The 17,922-nt window shown below is 33.6% G+C and overlaps 1 protein-coding gene across 5 annotated transcripts in view; it reads left to right on the top strand.

The window, feature by feature from the left end:
- LOC117169177 (DNA-binding protein D-ETS-3-like) overlaps positions 1 to 17,922 on the top strand; it is a 600,266-nt gene that overhangs the window by 191,964 nt on the left and 390,380 nt on the right. The window contains exon 3 of one of the 5 annotated variants that reach the window (XM_033355401.1): positions 5,384 to 5,507. The exons of the other annotated variants lie outside the window; for them this stretch is intronic. The gene's annotated coding sequence lies outside the window, so the exon portion shown is untranslated. The remainder of the gene's footprint in view (positions 1 to 5,383; positions 5,508 to 17,922) is intronic. 5 annotated transcript variants of the gene reach the window in all.

Here is a 17,922-nt window from a genome sequence, read left to right as displayed (position 1 = left end):
GTATTCTTACGACTGTGAAAAAAATTTGCATCAACTTTTCGTCAATGTAAGGAAAAGAAAAGTTTTTCAAGAATATTTAAACAATTACTTTTCTAAAAATTTAATTAAAATTTTTTTTATTTTTACTGCAGCGCGACTTTCAAGAGAAGAAAATTCACTTGCACATATATAATTCCACATCATACCAGAAAAATTAATTAATTAACACTATTTCCCTTACACACAAAAAGCTGTGTTTACAAAATTTTCCTATTATATTTTTATTGCTTTCAATTGTAAAAGAGCATACCTGCAAGAAATTATGTACTATTCACATATTTAAGAAAACTCACCGGTATCGATCGCCATTATGAGTCAAAACGTTTGAAACAAGTCAATTATTTTCACTTCACGTGACTCTAAAGCCAACAATGCACGTCAACAATTTCTACAAAACTAAGTTTTGAGGGCCAATAAAATCCTCCAGCGATTTTATTTTTATTAAACTTATTCTTATTTAACGATTGTGTTCTGAAACTTGTCAAAATGTCCGGGATTTCATCGGCCAATTGGCATTTTTAATCGAGATATGGGCGTGGAAATAGCGAGGAAATAGGTAATTTGAAAGACAAAGGCATTATCTTTGGTGGGGACATAACATCGACGGAGGACCATTTCGCTGGCCTTAACACCCACGAAAATTCAACTTTTTTTCGCCCAAATGTTTAATGCAGAATCTGTTTAAATTTGTACAACCAAAATTAGACTTTGTGCATCACTGGAAGTACCTGATTTCTCACAAAAACACTGGCGGGGCAAGCGAAACGTTTCGCTTGCCCCGACATTATCCAAAATTAACTTTAGATGGGCGTATTATTTTTGTCTTAATTTGTTTAAATTGGTGCAACAAACTTCAACCCCTAAAGAACAACCCTCTGTTGGGCAAACGTCATATCGGATCCAGCGAAACGTACCGATGGCCCCGATATTATCCAAAATCAACTTTATATGGGTGCATTATTTTCAGATTAATTTGTTCAAATTTGTTCAACTAATTTCAATCCTTAAAAAATAACCCCATGCTAAGCAAACGTCATATCGGATCAAGCAACATGTACCGCTAGTCCCGAAATGATCCAAAATCAACTTTATACGGGTGCATTCTTTTCGCCTTAATTTGTTTAAATTTGTGGAACCAATTTCAACATCTAAAAACTACCTCCTGTGCGGTAAACACCATGGAGGGGACAGAGAAACGTTTCACTGGCTGCGACATTATCCAAAATAAACTTTATATGTATGTATTATTTTGATCTTAATTTGTTTGAATTTGTGCAACCAATTTCGACCCCTAAGGACTACCCCCTGCACGGAAAACACCATGGCGCGGCCAGCGAAACGTTTCGCTGGCCCCGACATTATCCAAAATGAACTTTAGATGGGTGTATTATTTTTGTCTTAACTTCTTCAAATTTGTGCAACAAACTTCAACCCCTAAAAAATAACCCCCTGTTGGGCAAACGTCATATCGGATCCAGCGGAACGTGCCGCTAGTCCCGACATTATCCAAAATCAACTTTATATAGATGTATTATTTTGATTTTCATTTGTTGAAATTTGTGCAACCAAGTTTAACCCCTAAAAACTGCCCCCTGTGCGGAAAACAACATGAAAGTTCCAGCGAAATATTTTGCTGGTCTAGACTTTGTCCACAATTAACTTTACATGGGTGCATAATTTTCATCTGGATTTGTTCAAACTAACATGAGGCTGCTTTCAAGGGTTGAAGTTGGCTTCACAAATTTGTACAAATTGAGACGAAAACAATGCACCTATATAAAGTAGATTTTGGACAATGTCGCGCCCAGCGGTACGTTTCCCGGGCCCGTATTACATACAGGGGATACTTTTTAGGGGTTAAACTTGGTTGCACAAATTTGCACAAATGAAAACGAAAATAATGCACCTATATGAAGTAGATTTTGGATAATGTCTGGGCCGGCGAAACGTTTCGTTTGCTCCGCCATGGTGTTTTTTTCACAGGGGGTAATTTTAGGGGTTAAACTTGGTTTTAAACATTTGAACAAAATAAAAGGAAAATAATGCAACCATATAAAGATGATTTTGGTCAAAGTAGGGACAAGCGAAACGTTTCGCTGTCCCGCCATGGTTTTTTACGTACAGGGGGTAGTTTTTAGGGATTAAAATTGATTGAAAAAATGTGAACAAATTAAAACGAAAATAATGTTCATAAAGTTATAATGTCATAATACCACATAAAGTTCATTTTGGACAAATTCGGGACCAGCAAAACGTTTCGCTGGCTCCGTCATTTTGTTTTCCGCACAAAGGGTAGTTTTTAGGTGTTAAACTTGATTACACAAATTTGAACAAATTAAAACGAAAATAATGCACCCATATAAAGTTGATTTAAGACAAAGTCGGGACCAGTGAAACTACTTAAAAATTACCCGCAACAAAAATTCACTTCTGTTCATTCAATTTTAGGTTTTCTTTTTACACAAAAAGAAGAATTTTGAACAAAATAAATAATCTTTTTAAAAATTTTTTAAATTTTAAAGCTAAAAAGACAAATGATCTTCAAAAAAGTTTAATTTGTAACACAGAAAATATGATTACTCAACTAAAAACTTTACTTTTCAAACCAAAAAGATTAATTTTCTACAAAACAGTAGAATTTTCACCATAAAGATTAACTAAAATTAAAACGCTTGAATTCTCAATGAAAAATTTGAACTTTCAAATAAAAAATATCAATTTTTTATCAAAAAATGGAATAGTATAATTGTCAGTTTAAAATATTAATTTTCAACAAAACATGAAACGAATTTTAATCAAAATAGTAACATTTTCAACCAAGGAGATGAAGCTTCAAGAAAAACAGGAGAATTTTTAACAAGATTCTCAATCATAGAGAAGAACCATCAACAAACAAGGACCATTTCCTACCCAGAATACAACTTTATAATCAAATATTTTAAATTTCTAACATATAGTTGAATTTTCAACCTAATCGGATCATCATAAAAGAAGTTAAACTAACGTGAAGGTAAAGAAACACGTGAAAAAGTAAAAACTTCAAGCCCCTGTATATTGCCAACCGGTTGATAAATTAACCAATGGTTTGGTGAATTAATGTAGTTCACTATGAACAAACTAGGACTAAACTTTGATAAATAAACACCAAAGTCAGAGTTGAATTTTATACTAAAATTATAAATCTCTTACCAAGAAAATAAATTTGGAAGAAATTACAATAAAAAAAATGAAATAGTTGAATTCTCTTTTAAAAAGTTAATTTTCAATCAAAGACATGGACTTTCTATCAAAATAACACAGTGGTACAAAACTATGAAAATCTCAAGAACGTCCTTGAGACGTTCCTGTGACGTCCTATGTCAGGAAAACAACGTCTTTAAGACGTGCAATGTCCTAAAGATGACCTAAGGACGTCTTCAAGACATGGGCGTTCTCGGGACATCTTTTGTACTGACATTTGACGTTTTAAGAGCATCCCTAGGATGACTGAAAGACATGTTATAAGAGATGTCTTAGGGATGTCACATAGACGTCTCTAGGACATCCTTAATTTTTTCCCCACTGGGTATGAATCTTCTACAAAAAAATTGTAGAAAACTACATACATTTGAAACCAAATACGAGGGTGAATCAAATATTAACCGGAATTCTTTTTTAATATTTATTTATTTATAAAACAATACAAAAATACTATTGATTATTTTTCTACATAGTCTCCTTCACGCTCTACACATTTTTTCCAGCGGTTTGGAAGCTTGTTAATTCCTTGCTCGTAGAAATTTCGAGGTCGAGTCATCAACCAATTGCGCACGAATTCCTCAACATCTTGATCGTTGTCAAATCGCAATCCTCCAAGTGCATCTTTCATGGGCGCAAACAAATGATAGTCAGACGGTGACAAATCTGGGCTGTATGGAGGATGCTCAAGGGTTTCCCAATGCATATCCTCCAGTTTTTGTTTCATTTCACCCGCCGTATGTGGCCTGGCATTTTCATGAAGAAGGATGACGTTTCTGATGGGGTTACCATGTCTTTTGCTTCTGTAAGCGGCTTTTGCTGCCTCCAACAGCTGGCAGTAGTAGGCAGCGCTAACCGTACGTCGATCATCTAGGAAATCAATAAGCAACACTCCTCTGTAGTCGAAAAACACGGTCGCGAGGACCTTACCGGCTGAGAGACGGGTTTTGGCTTTCACAGGACCGGCTTCGTCTTTCCTTCGCCATTCTTTACTCGCCATCTTGGACTCGGGAGTGTAATGATGCACCCATGTTTCATCACATGTCACGATATGCTTCAAAAAAGTCTCTCCCTCCCGCTGAAATCGATTCAGATGTCTCTTACTGATTCGCAGTCGGACGTTTTTTTGATCTTCGTTCAATAACTTCGGGACCCATCGGGCACAGATTTTTTTGAAACCAAGTCCACTCTTAAACTTTTTGGCCCAATCAAACACTTGAGTTTTAGACAGAGTATCATCCCCCTACTGATCCTTCAATCGAGTCAAAATTTCGCACGGTTTAACGCCTTCTTTAGTTAAAAACTTTATTATAACCCGTTGTGCAACGGACGCTGGAACCTGTTGCTCACTCATAGCTGTACTGACGAATTGACTGAGTCAAACAGCTCACCAAGCGTTTTATCCACTCCTAATACACTACATTACAAGAACCTACACTGTGAGATTGCTTGCGATTGGCTACGAAAAGTATTTGTAAAATTCCGGTTTATATTTGATCCACCCTCGTAGTTAAATTTTTTAAATAAAAAGATTAATTTTTAAACAAAAATGGAACAGTTAAATTTTCCTGTAAAAATATTAATTTTCAACGATGTACATAAACGTTTAACCAAATACTTTACTTTTAATCTTAGAAGATCAACTTTTCACCAAAAAATTCGGATCGGCCATTCGGTCAAGTCCGTGCATGTTCGGATAAAGTTTATCATAGTTTCCATGGTTGCGGTCGAAACTTCAAATAGACACAAGTCTCAAAACAATATAGCTTGTGTTACATAGTAATTACTAATAATAAAAGTGTTTGAATAATAATGAAATGAGACATGTGAGACATGTGAACTAAGAGTGTAAAGTGAGTGAATTTATTGAGGATTAATTGAAAATATCTTATTCTGTAAGTACCTGTTTTAAATACGTAATTGCCATGTTAATATTTTCCGTAAGTTATGTGAGATTTAAGACATTTATTTCGAATCTTTTTAAAGTTAATGTTAGTTTGAATTAGATTATAATTATTTCAGTAAACATTGTTAATTCTAGAATTAGTCAATTTAGGATAAACTTGAATTGTATCCATTAATTTAAAACTAAATCTTTATTTTTCAGTTCTGACATTCACTCCTAAGATTCATTAAAGGACACATGGCAGGGGCAGGGTCGAGTTCGTGCTCCTACATGCAGTTAATGGAGATATGGAACTGCAGTGAAAACACAATTAATATATTTATAGGTAATTAGTCATTATTCAATAATTATTTTTTATACCTGTTTTTATTACTTGTTCCATTCCTGAACTGTTTAATTTAAAATTGATGTAGTTTGTCGAAAATTAGTCTTTTTTGTTAGAAAAGTAATCTTCTCCATTGAAAATTCAACTATTTCTTTTAAAATGTGTGTGTTTTGTTGAAATTTTATTTTTCACGTCAAAAACTAAACGTTTTAAGTTAGAATTTAATTATTTCATTGAAAACTCACATTTTGTTGAAACTTCAAATTATCGGGTAAAAATGCCATTATTTTATATAGAAAATGTGTCTTGTAAATTCAACTGTTTCGTAGAAAATTGAACATCTTTAGTAAAACTTCCATTTTTTGGGGTAAAAAAATAATGTTTTGAACTGAACTATACAGGGTGGACACGCTGGGGCTAACATACATGACGCATCGAATGCTACACGAATTGCACAATAGCAGGAGAGAAGCCATTATACAGGGGTATTTTCATATTTCGCGCCTTTAAAATTGCATTCGGATCGGCCATTCGGTCAAGTCCGTGCATCTTCGGATCAACTTTATCAGTTTCCATGGTTGCGTTTGAAACTTCAAATGGACACAAGTGTCAAAACAATATAGGTTATGTTACATAGTAATTGCAAATAATAAAAGTGGTTAATTAATAATGAAATGAGACATGTGAACTGAGAAGTAAACATCAATTTTTGTCTGTGATAATAACATTATGGAATGTCTGCTGAGTAACAAATACTATAAAATAGGAATAATATTCTGTACTTCCAGTGGGCGAAGAGTGAATTGTGTTTACCGCTAATTTACGGTATAAAATCAGGTATGTTATGAATAGGCAGGATATGTTTTAAATAAAGTAAACGAAATATTACATGCGTAAACTTTAAATTGACATCACCTACATTTGCTTACAGCGATTAGGGCAAACAGATGAATCTGGACATAACCTCGAAATAATGACAGATCGGCCCGGCATGTTTATTATACTTTTGATTGATTATTCTTTACCAAAGAAATGTTTAGCGGTTCCGTATGCTTATCACTGCCATTGTCGGCAGCGATAATCTAAATAATAATGACTTATTATCAATTAAACAATCATAAGTTATTAATAATTTTAATAAGTTAAACATTATTTCTGAATTTAAAATTTGATTACCATTGTTTTTTACACAGATCGATCCTAGAAGAAATACACATCAGGAAATGCAGATAGAGTCGGTGCATTTTAATCAAAGTTGTTGAAAAATCGTTATCTCTGAAACTTATTCCAAGACTGTGGATTGATAAGCCTAGAATTAATTATCTGAGTCATTTGAATGGTACAGGCATATCAAAACCGAATCCTACCAATTTTTGGGTATGAGGTTGTCTTCATACTTGCCAGGGGACACTAGACTGTATTTCCGTTTTTCTTTTAGATATCACTGCAGTCATTGCCGTGCTCAGCCAAACCTACCGTTTCGCCTTAAAGGCGCGAAATATGAAAATACCCCTGTATAATGGCTTCTCCCCTGCTATTGTGCAATTCGTGTAGCATTCGATGCGCCATGTATGTAAGCCCCAGCGTGTCCACCCTGTATAGTTCAGTTCAAAACATTATTTTTTTACCCCAAAAAATGGAAGTTTTAATAAAGATGTTCAATTTTCTACGAAACAGTTGAATTTACAAGACACATTTTCTATATAAAATAATGGCATTTTTACCCGATTATTTGAAGTTTCAACAAAAAGTGAGTTTTCAATGAAATAATTAAATTCTAACTTAAAACGTTTAGTTTTTGACGTGAAAAATAAAATTTCAACAAAACACACACATTTTAAAAGAAATAGTTGAATTTTCAATGGAGAAGATTACTTTTCCAACAAAAAAGACTAATTCTAGAATTAACAGTGTTTACTGAAATAATTATAATCTACTTCAAACTAACATTAACCTCAAAAAGATTCGAATTAAATGTCTTAAATCTGACATAACTTATGGAAAATATTAACATCACAATTACGTATTTAAAACAGTACTTACAGAATAAGATATTTTCAATGAATCCTCAATGAATGCACTCACTTTACATGGAAATCATGGGTAAAAACTTTTTTTTCAATAGAAAGCACCAAGCGGTCTACGAGTTCTATATTCTATTTGGAGCCAACTAGCGATACCCTTTTAATTTTCACGCGCATGATTGATGCGCAAAAATTAAGCAATTGACAATACGCAATGGCTTATCTGCTCCGTCTTGGATGGTCGAAATGAGTGAAAATAATATGTGCGTATCAAACATTCCGAAAAGGATACCTTAGTTATCCCTGATAGTGAGTCTGATGTTCTTATAAAAGTCAGACTGGCGATAAAATAAGATTCTTTTCAACCATGTCGAAACAAATCTGGAAGGACCGTTCGACCATGTAGAAAGACTTTCTGGTGCTATAAATTTTGACCATATAACTTTGACCATCCATTTTTCTCCGTTCTGATATAATTATTTGTTAGTAAGTTATTGGCCTTTTATTCATATTAATTTTCGTCAGTTTTTTCCTCCTGATAATTATACTTTTAGTTAAGAATTTTATTATTAGGTTGGAAAATCAACAGTTTGATGAAGAAGTAATCCTTTGAGTTTGATATATCCCCTATTGTATTATTTGTTGAAAATTAATTTTTTTTAGAAAATTATTTTGTTTAATTGCAAGTTTAAACAGTCAATTTTTTGCTAAAAATTGATTTTTTTTTATAAAATGAAAATTCAACTACTTGGATAAAATTTGAACCACTTTGTTTAAAATTATTATTTTTGTTTCACGGTTCAAATCTGTGGTTCAACATTGAAATATTTGGTGGAAAATTCGTTTTTTTTTAAATCTAACCTCTACCTAAATATGATGGTTTTCCATTTTATGTTGATAATTGATCTGTTTTAGTTAGAACTTCGGATTTATTAGTAGGAAGCTAATTTTTTGGATCGAAATTCCTTCTTTATTGGTTAAACTGCATTACATTTTTTTCTTTCTTGACTGAAAAATTTTTACTTATTGAAAATTCGTCTTTTTGGTAAGAAAATAAAACTTTGGGGTTAAAAGTTGAACTAATTTGTTAAAATCTTTGTTTCGTTGAAGATTCATTCTTGGTATTTAAAATTCTTTGCTTTGTTTCAAAATTAAATTATTTTGTTGAAGATTTGTCTTTTGGTAAAAAATTAATATTTCAGGGTTGGAAAATCTCTTGCTTTGTCGAAAATTCGTCTTTTAGGTTGAAAATTTGTGTTCTTTATCAAAATTTGACCACCTTCGGTAAAAATTTAATTCTTTGCTTGCATATTCATCATGTTAGTTAAAATTCATATTTGGTTGAAAAATCAACTATTTTGTTGAAAAATTGATTCACTGAGAAATGATATTTTTTTAGTAGAAAATATAACTATTTCTTTAAAAATATAGCTATAAAATGAAATATTTAAAAAGAGATTTTCACACACGGAATTCAACTAACTTTAATTACATTAAAAACAACAAATTATTGCATAGTAAAAATGTCATTATACTCGCTAAAGTCAAAGGAATAAATGAAAGGATAACTTAAAAATATTTTCGATTTCAGCTTTATGATTTTCACAGTGGTAAAATGAACAATTATCAAAAAACAGTTTTTGACCATAAAATCTGATTTTGGGGGCGTATGATAAATTCCGAATTTGACAAATTTTTAGAAAGACACCTAAACAAATGAAAAACTCTGGGTATGTTTTTAATTATTTTTGTTTACGTTCAGTATTTTGCCTATTCCTGAGGTTATAAAAGTAGCTTTTATGAATACAAAAATTATTTAATTATTTAAATTGCAATTTTACGATTTTTTTGTTTTTTCTTTTATGAGATGACAATTCATTATTTCTCACGCGGATTGCATACATAGATGAAATCTTTGTCAATTTTTCATATTTCTTTGCAGGTGAGCATGTAAGGCGAGTAACAGTAACTAAAGCCAAAAGCGATGGTGCAATAAAAATAGTTAGAGATTTTCTGTCTCTCGTTTCTCAGTTTCTCCCTCAAATAGGTCAAATATTTTACCAACGGAACACTACCGATTTTCGGGTATGAGTTTGTAATTATATCAGCCAGGGGGCACTAGGCTGTATTTCCGATCTTTTTTACGAAGTGTATGCACTGTCGGCACCGGTAAAAATAATTACCGGAAACGACCATTTTTTTTAACGTTTTTTTTAGAAAGAATATTTCTAGCCAAGTAGTGACAGAGCGCGAATATTCCTGAAATTCAAGGAATTCCTGCAATTCAAGGAATTCATGGAATTCAAGGAATGCATGCAATTCAAGGAATTCGTAAAATTCAATGAATTCATGGAATTCAAGAAATTCGTTCAATTCAATAAATTCATGGCATTCAAGGAATTCATGCAATTCAATGAACCTAGTGGCTAGCCTGCCAGCGCCGGCAGGATTGCATGCTGCCAGCTTTTTTTCCTTTACCTTTTTTTATATTCTTTTTTTAAATCTTATACTAGTATATGTTGATGCGCTGATTACAAACCTGGACATGAAAACAACTACAAATATAATTTTCAGTGTTAAAACTTTAAAAATTTACGTTTTTTATTTACGAAATTTATATACACTATCTGTACCGGCAAGAAGCATATTTCGAGTATACGAAAGGGACTTTTACGCATTCTAGAGGAAGGCCATGTAATTGAGGAGTTATTTTGATAGTTTTTTACTTTTGGCGCATTTAACGAAACTTTCTATATACAAATCACACTTTATTGTCGATTTTCGACTCAAGAATTACTATTCACGTTTCGCGGGGGCGGAAATGCACCCCTGTGACTGGTCACAGGAATAATTTTCGTCGCAACCCTCTCCCTTTTCCAAAGCCATGTGGGGACGGGAAGGCAACCCTGTGACTGGTCACAGAAATAATGTAAGGTCACACCACTACCCATTTTACAACCCCACGTGGGGCCGGGAAGGTACCCCTGTAATTGGTATCAGAAATAATGAACAGTCGCACCCCTAACACTTTTTCAACGCTGTGTGGGGCCGGAAGGCACCCTAGTCACTGGGGAAAGAAATAATGTAAGGTCGCACCCCTACCCCTTTTCCAACGCAACGTGGGGGCGGGAAGGCACCCTAGTAACTGGTCAAAGAAATAATTTAAGGTCGCATCCCGACACCTTTTTCAACGCCACGTGGCACAGTGGGAAAAACAGCACCTTTTTTGGACAAAAATCGACCGACAGTGCGATTCTTAACAGATTTAGATTTTCTTTTTAAATGACGGTAAGGCTTCCAGTTATAACAAGCAACTCCGGATATTTCAATTGGACTTAACTTAAATTTTTTATTTAACAACAAAGTTACAACTTTTTGTTGCTAAACTTTTCCGTGATAGCATTTTTTCCAAGATTTTCAAATTCATTAAAAAAAGGTCATAAATCAATTAATTAAGTAACTAAAAATATAGATAATGATGTACGCTTACAATAAGTTAAGAACAGATAATAATTGCCAATTATTTAAACAATTTTTATAAACAAATGCACATTTGGACCATTTTTTCATGAATATGATTGATTTTTTTTTGCGGAATCAACTTCAAATTTCTTACTAAAGACACCTTGCTGTAATATTTTTCATAGTGATCGAAAAGTGTTGATTATTCCAACAATGTTCATAAACAAATGCACATTATGACTATTTTTTCATGTATAGGCTTGATTTTTTTTGTAGAATCAATTCGAAATATCTTACGAAAGACTCTTTGCTATTATATTTTTAATAGTGACCAAAACTGATAATTATTTAAACAATTTTTATAAACAATTGCACATTTTTACAATTGTTTCATGTATAGGCATGATTTTTTTGTGGAATCAATTTGAAATGTCTTGCAAAAGAATCCTTGCTGTCATATTGTTTATAGCCATTCGTGCTTCAGTGAGTGAAAATCGAGCTCACTTATTGGAGATTGTGATACTCTCAGCCATTTTTGACTTATGTGGACCGGAAAAGGGCCGTTTTCAGGTAGGCATTCGTGGTTCAGTAAGTAAAAATCGAGCTCACTCATTGAAGATTGTGATACTTTCAGCCATTTTTGATTAATGTGACCCTGAAAAGGGCCGTTTTTAGGTAGACATTTATGCTTCAGTAAGTAAGAATCGAGCTCACTCCTTGGAGATTCTCATGCTTACAGCCATTTCTAACAGAGGTTTCATCTTCCTGGATTCTACTTTTCTATAACTGCTTATCAAAGGGTCCGAATGGAGCAGAAGATGAAGAAAAACATCTAGGTTCGTCATTTGGTTTCCAAACAGTAAGTCTTCAATTTCGCACAATAAACTATCCTTTCGCACGTTATAATTTGTAATATATCGTGGAATCTGGTGATCAGATCTTGATCCAAACCGGTTATTTTAGCAACCGATTGAGCTTTTCCCAAAAAGGAACGGGCAACATTTCCGGTATTTGTTGTTCCATAACCCTTCTTCACCTCATCAACTGTTAAACGCAGTTTGGATCTTAATTGTATCTGAATACGTTCCTTTCCTGATTTTTTCATTTCCTTTTCTTCCTTTCTTCTTGCGGCAAACTTTTTGAAATCCATATTGTAGGAAACATGTAACAAATATTCCAGAACACGCATCCAGGCATGCAACGTCGAGAGACCAAATTTATAATGGGCCTCATTGCATGGAGTTTTAGCTACATATGGTAAGTTGTGAACATGTTTTGATCCAATTCCACAAATATTGCAGCGAGCAGATGCTTTCTGTCCAGTTAGAGTATTACATACCTTTCCATCAATTATCGTACGCTTCAAGTCAAAGCTGATATCAAAACTCATTCCAGTGACACCAATGAAATAGGTACGAACTTTTTCCAGCAGCTTTATGTGATAGTTGTACTCTTTTTTTACAAGAAAATCAGTTTGTTTAAGGAAATTAAATTTAATTGTCCTACATAAATTGACAGATAAAGGTATTTTGTTCATCCATATAATATCATCATCTGCTTTTAATTGAAGAGGGACGAAGGAAATCAAAAAGAAAGATTTATCCGTGAAAAGGCTCTTGTCATATCTGATGTTTTCTTCACTCTCAGAATCACTGTTATAAGATTCATCGTTTGCATCAACATCATCACTCTTCTTTGACCACTTTTGCCGTGTCATCTGATGTGCAGAAGCATGGTCCATACCTGACTTTCTAAAGAGCACCAGTTTTTTACCAAAAAGATTAGCGAGATCATCTTTTTTCATTTGCAACAATATTCGCTTAACTGTATGACCCAGTAAACTTATGAAATGGACGCTTGCTCCTAAATTAAATGTCTTTATATGCTCACCGTTTACTGGATAACAAGCTTTTTTCGATTCGGAGATCTTTAAATATGGCGGATATGAATCATTGCCAGTTACTTCTTCATTGTACTGTGTTAAATTTTTGTATTTCCTCTTCGACAGACCTAAATCCATGGTCATCGCTAAGATTCTTTGCAATTTATTCTCGTCATCATCTTCCTTACGAAACTGCGTCCCAGATTCGCTATAGGACTCATTTTTGATTAATGAAAGTTTTTTTTTTATTACACCATTAAACCTTCCCTTTCGGGGTAGGCGTGACTCACTCCGTACGGGAAAGGAGTAGTGTGCGGAAGGGATAGAGATTTTTCAGATTGTTCCAGAATTCTCGTGCTATTTAAGTAAATGACACGTTCGTTCCGCAACACTGCTCCGAACCAGGTTGCTGATCAATCTCTCTAGAAATTACTCCAAGCGAAGAACCTCACGAAGTCGTTATGTAAGGTTCCCCACTTGGATCCATTAGTGGCCAAGGTCTTTTGTTTCAGGCGTCATTCACTCTACGGATACTCTTTTTATTAACTATTTGCCGCCATACTTTCCTGCCCTAACATACTTCTCTAGTTTCTAAAGTGCTTTGGATAAATCTTCCTTGCTATAATTTAAAGCAAGTTCTTGGACGCGCTTTTGCTTCGTCTTTTCGGATCCATCTTCAAATGATAATCGTGTTCTTCCTCTCTTTAGAACATTAGTTAAACCTTTTGTTTGGATAGGTGGGCAAGGAAAAGGTACCTTGAACTCTGCTTCTAAGAGTGCAGCATGATTTTGAACAAACAATGCTTTTTTCCTGTAGATACTTTTCCATTTTCTATTATACAAAGGCATAAAAAAGTCAACCAATTTTTTTCTTATAACCATTAACTGACTTTCATCAAGAGAAGACGTAGAATTAATATTATCCAAAATCAAATCTACTTTGTTACATTTTGATTGTGGATCGCTATTCCAAATGATGTCACATATGTGCTAATTTTTTATTCTATATTCCATGTTGAAAAATACTTCGAAGGATTCCCTCAATATCTCCGTACAAACACGCAGTCTATTTGTGAACGTCTTCCATGAAGCAAAATAAAACAAATGCACAAAAGCAAATCAACAACGATTTGAAGTTGCTCCTGCTACATTAAACTGTTTTTAGGTATAGTTAATACCAAAAACAATTTATTTGTAGCTGCAGCAACTTCAAGCCGTTCCTGATTTTGTTTGCTTCATTTGTTTTATTTTATTTCAAGAAAGATTTATTTGGGAGCAGTCTTTGCCAAGACATTTTCAGTTCATTCTGCAAAAAAATCTAGCCTATTAATAAAAATGGAAAAAATGTGCATTTGTTCATAAATTTTTTTAAAATAATTACCAGTTTCTGTCACTATTAAAAATATGTCAGAAAAGAGTCTTTTGTAAGACATTTTGCATTGATTCCGCAAAAAAAAATCAGAGCTATTCATGGAAAAATGGTAAATATGTGCATTTGTTTATAAAAATTGTTTAAATAATTGGCAATTATTATCTATTTCTGACTTATTGTAAGCGCACATCATTATCTGTGATACTTCAAACAAAAGCTATGGGTTAAAATTAGCTAATCATTGCGAGTCACGAAAAAATGACTTTTGTGAATTAATTTGTTAATAACATTATTAAAAAATTTTGTAGTTACTCTAACCCCCTGTAAATTATTTTTAGTTTCTTATTTAATTGATTTATGACATTTTTTAATGAATTTGAAAGTCTTAAAAAAAATGCTATCACGGAAAAGTTTAGCAACAAAAAGTTGTAACTTTGTTGTTAAATACAAAATTTAAGTTAAGTCGATACGTATTACTGGTCAAATATTGACACAAGAGTTGAAACAAACGTTGGCATCATACTGGTCTACTACTGGCTGAGGAGTAATATGCATTACTGGTGAAATACCAGTACTAGCGTTTCGCCACTGATTGGCGTACTACTGGTCACATACGAACTTTAAGTTCTGATTAAAAACCGACATAAGAGTTCAGCTAGTGGTTCGCTTGATACTGGGTCTACTACTGGCGCAGTACTGATACGTATTACTGGTCAAATACTAACACAAGATTTCAACTTACGGTTGTCATCATAATAATTTAATACTGTATTGGCCTAGTACTGCAGATGGGTACAGAATTTAAATATCCTTAGGGCATTTAGCCTTACCGGGCTAGTAACAACGGTATATACTGGACCAGTATTGTGAGCCAGTGCAGAACTTATTTATCATTAGGGGTTTCACCAGTACCACGCCAGTATCAACGTTATTCACTGGCCTGGCATTACAAGTCAGTACATCCCAGGTGGAAATGTCAGTAGAGTGCCGAAGTTCACAACCGGTGCAGTACTGGCCCAGTACTGCCCACCAGTATAGACAGCCGGTGGTTCGCGCAGTACTGGCAGAACGTTGGCTGTACGACCGGGGCGGTACTATGCCAGTAGTACAAAAATAGACGAAGGTTTAAAGAAACTTATTATTGAAAAAATTGTTGCGCAACGTGGTAAAATTTTTAAGTTCCGTCGTTACAATTTTCAAATGCTCTTTAAAATTTATTATCAGAACTTTTAAAATGGTCTAAAACGCAAAAAAAAATATTACACGAAGAAAAATTGTAGCCGATTTAAATTATTAATTTAAAAATGATTTTATTTATATTTCCGTAACCAGTTAGTTTATTTTATATCTATTTCATGCTGTATGATGATAAAAAGATTAACGAGAAAAAAGAGTTGAAAAATTGTTGTTTTAACTTTCCTGAACTGTAGCTTATGGGGATGGCTTCTTCATAGAGTTTCAACTTGTCGGTTTAGCGCAGTAGTTAGCACTCCCGACTGCTAGTCGATAGATTTAGGTGTATAGATTTAGGTTCGAAACCCCGTAGCGTTAGAAATTTTGTTTGTAATTTAATGTTTAAAAATGTAATATATGTATTCATTCGAAGCAGTGCCATTAACATGTATTGACAAAATACTAGCAGTCAATTTTTGTTTAAATACCTTTTTTGTTATATCTTTAGATTACATAAATAGTGGCTGTTGAAATCGAAAAAATAGTTTGAAAATTATATTGTTGTAATTATAAATAATATTCGGACGATCCCAGTATTGTCAGTCAGAACTGTGCCACTACTGACAGGCCAGTACTGCCAAGTTTTACAAGCCAGTACTGGCATAGTAATGGCCAAGTACAGCCAGTGAGTACTGGAATTCCGACAGGCAGCACTGGGCCACTACTGGGCCGTTAATGTATTTGTACCTGGCATACTCGCCGAGTCTGTAGTATTGGTGGAATCAGTACTGGGCCAGTACTAACAAAGGGTACCGCACCGGTATCAAATGTAAGTATTAGCCCAGTACTGGCTAGAAACTGCAACTCAGTACAGAACATTGTCATCATTGGGGATTTTACCGGTATAAAGTCAATAGTCCTGCCAGTATTAAAACAGTACCGGGCCAGTACCGAACACCGAACGGAGGTACTGACGTGGTACTGTTCCAGGGTAAATTTCCCCCTGGATTTTACAGATTTTACCAAAAATTTGAAAAAATTCATGAATATTCTGTAACAAGTATTTAACGAATGGAAATTTTTTATACTTTAATTTAATTATTATTTTACTTAGTAGAGTTAAAAATGCAAAAATAAATATCTCGGCTGTGGACACAAATTTTAAGCTCAACTCTAGCTTAAAAGAAGATTGAACAACGTCCGTTTGTTGCAGCTTTTACAGTTTATATTGTTTAAACTTCTTATTAAACAAATGATAAAACCCCAATAAAATTTAAATCTTCGACTTCTTGTGATTTATGTGACTGATTAAAAGTTATGAAATATGACTAAGAGTAGAACTTCTTTTTTAGTATATTTGGTCATTTCTTAAACAATTTTCTGTTCCAAAAATCATGAAAATATATAATTGTATTTTCAAATAATTTTTAATTTTTCACACAAACATCATTTGTCTGAAAAATGTCGTTCTTCATTAAAATTGTGAAAAGTTTCTATCTATCGGGATAAATTATAAAAATTTGATGAACGCTGAGAGTATAACTTGTTGCTTAATATACTTGTTCATTTATAAATAATTTTTTCTTTTTAAAATCATGAAAATATATTATTATATCATTATGCATACGAGTTTATCAGTATTGAAAGTCATTAAGATCGTAATTATTCCGACGCTTTTGAATCAATCATTAATAATTTTCTATCCACATACGAGATATATATTTTTTACAATAAATCGTACTTGAGAGTTCGAGGAAATTTTGCTGGTGGCAGAAGAAAACAGACTTGCATAACCTGATAAACATACTTAATTTTCAAAAGCTGTCTCACTCGCACTTTTTCTGCAGGCGAGAAGAGGACACGTGGCACTTGCGCATTAAATGAAGAGTGATTACCGCTCGTAGGCCTGGCACTTACGGTGCCGTTGCTCTTATCCTTATCAATAAATGTCTAAACGATATTATAGATTTAATTGTAATGATTCTCTCGTAACGACATTCGATTGTAGCGAGCCCGTTCAACAATAGTGTGCGTCTGTGTGTGGTGCTGTCTATGTATCACTGTTGGAAATAATATTAATCGAATCGAAATTCGAAGTCCATGAACTTCCGAAACGCTGCTGGTGTACGTTTTTACAATTCTTTTTATTCTTTGAGGATACAGAGTGAGTATTTCTTTAAATATTCGGGAGGTGTGAAGAATCTATATATCTAAATTATCGAAAATTCAAGATACGAGGGTAGTTCAATAAGTCCTTAGAATGACCAACAGATGGCGCGCGATTCGCTCCAAATCATCTGTTTTCAGTCAGCACCACTCCCGACTAGATATATGGTGCAGTCACAGTCCACATCTTCTGAGTTTACAGTGTTTTTATAACCAATTGAAAAAAAAAATTGGTCGTTAAGAAAAATGGAAAAAAACGAGTTCAGAGCGGTAATCATACATTTTCATTTAAAGGGTTTAACTCCATATGAGATAAAAAATGAATTGGACTCAGTT

Source organism: Belonocnema kinseyi, chromosome 3, assembly GCF_010883055.1.
Source record: "Belonocnema kinseyi isolate 2016_QV_RU_SX_M_011 chromosome 3, B_treatae_v1, whole genome shotgun sequence".
Taxonomy (NCBI): Eukaryota; Metazoa; Arthropoda; class Insecta; order Hymenoptera; family Cynipidae; genus Belonocnema; species Belonocnema kinseyi.
The sequence above is the reverse complement of the archived record's forward strand: the minus strand, read 5'-3'. Positions and strand labels throughout refer to the sequence as shown.